Source organism: Otolemur garnettii, unplaced genomic scaffold, assembly GCF_000181295.1.
Source record: "Otolemur garnettii isolate 467f Iridium unplaced genomic scaffold, OtoGar3 scaffold00202, whole genome shotgun sequence".
In the NCBI taxonomy this organism is placed as follows: Eukaryota; Metazoa; Chordata; class Mammalia; order Primates; family Galagidae; genus Otolemur; species Otolemur garnettii.
This window is the reverse complement of record NW_003852597.1, coordinates 2,283,037-2,284,882: the sequence shown is the minus strand read 5'-3', so window position 1 is coordinate 2,284,882 and position 1,846 is coordinate 2,283,037.

Here is a 1,846-nt window from a genome sequence, read left to right as displayed (position 1 = left end):
AAAAAAAAAAAAATAGCCAGGTGTTGTGGTGGGTGCCTGTAGTCCCAGCTACTTTGGAGGCTGAGGCAAGAGAATAGCTTCAACCCAGGAGTTGGAGGTTGCTGTGAGCTGTGATGCCACGGCATTCTACCCAGGGCGACAGCTTAAGGCTCTGTCTCAAAAGAAAAAAAGAAAAGAAAAGAAATTAAGTCCTTGGCTCGGGGGCCGTAGCTAACTGGTTAGGGCACCAGCCACATACACTAGGGCAGGTGGGTTTGAACCTGGCCCAGACCTACTAAACAATAATGACAACAACAGCAGAAAAAATAGCCAGGTGTTGTGGCGGGTGCCTGTAGTCCCAGCTACTCAGGAGGCTGAGGCAAGAGAATCGCTTAAGAACAAGAGTTTGAGGTTGCTGTGAGCTGCGACGCCACAGCACTCTACTGAAGGCAACAGAGTGAGACTCTGTGTCAAAAAGAAAAAATAAAAGAAAAAGGAAAAAAAGAAATCAAGTCCTTGTTTATTACTCAGGTTGACCATCTCTCCAGATGTTTACTGGCCATTATCATTCCCTCTTCTTTGAGTTGCTTGTTTGTAGTCTTTGTCAGTTTTGCAACTAGATTCTCAGTGTTTTTACTTAATCGGTTTGCAGTTCTTTATGAAAATTCTGGATGTTAAGCCTTTGGCTGTTTTTGCTTATCTTTTGATTTTATTTAAAGCTTCATTCGCTGTTTAATGTTCAACATTCAATGTTGGCATTATCAGGTTTCGTGTTCCCTTGTGAAAGGGGCCCTTCCAGAATAAGTCTCCTGGCCTCTTGTCCCACCTTCTCAGCCTTCCCCTGGGCAGAGGGAGTGACCCAATGCCAGGCTCAGTTGCATCCTCCCTCCTCTCTGTCCTGCTCTGCTTCTCCACGCTCTTGAGTTTCAAAGGGGCAGGGCCTCACAGGGCTGACCCAGGGGTAGAATATTAGCAAAACTGCTTGCCTGGCAGACCTAAGCCATATTGTCCAATGTCAGTTTTCATGTAATATTTGTATTTCCATCTGCCACACTCCTATGTCTATCTCTTTAATAGGTTCTTGAATCAGTCAGAGTCCAAACAGAAAACAGATAGTACACTCAAATTAGGAGAATTCAGGAAATTTAATAATAGAACTATTTATGAAGGTGTGGACAGAGCGTAGGGGAGACACCTGGGATACTGCACCAACCTAGGGCCTCTGAGGCTTATGAGGATGAAGTTGGGGTGGGGATTACTGTAATTTAGTAGGAAGGGGACATGCAGAAGCCCTCAATTGAAGGACGCAGGTGGCCTGAGGCAAGCCTACTGGGAGGAAGCCCGAGAAATAAGTGACTGACCTTATTCTCCTCCCTCCCTCTACTCTCCTGCTAGATCAACCAAGCAGATCCAAAGGGCAAGGGAACCCACTGGTATAATCAACATGGGTCCACCCACTTGGGCAGAAAGAGGAGGAGAGATCTGGAGGAATAAACAGATATATGTGGCACAGTTCTTCTCTTTCCTCCCTCAGTATATACTCTTATGTTTTTGTTTTGTTTTGTTTTGTTTTTGAGACAGGGTCTTTCTCTATAGGCTACACTAGAGTGCCGTGGCATCATCACAACTCACAGCAACTTAAAACTCTCCTGGCCTTAAGCAATTCTCTTGCCTCAGCCTCCCAAGTAGCTGGAATTATAGGTGCCATTCCTGCCTAATTTTTCTTTTTTCTTTTCTTTTTTAGAGACAGAGTCTCAGTTTATCGCCCTCAGTAGAGTGCCGTGGTGTCACAGCTCACAGCAATCTCCAACTCCTGGGCTTAGGCAATTCTCTTGCCTCCGCCTCCCAAGTAGCTAGGACTACAGGC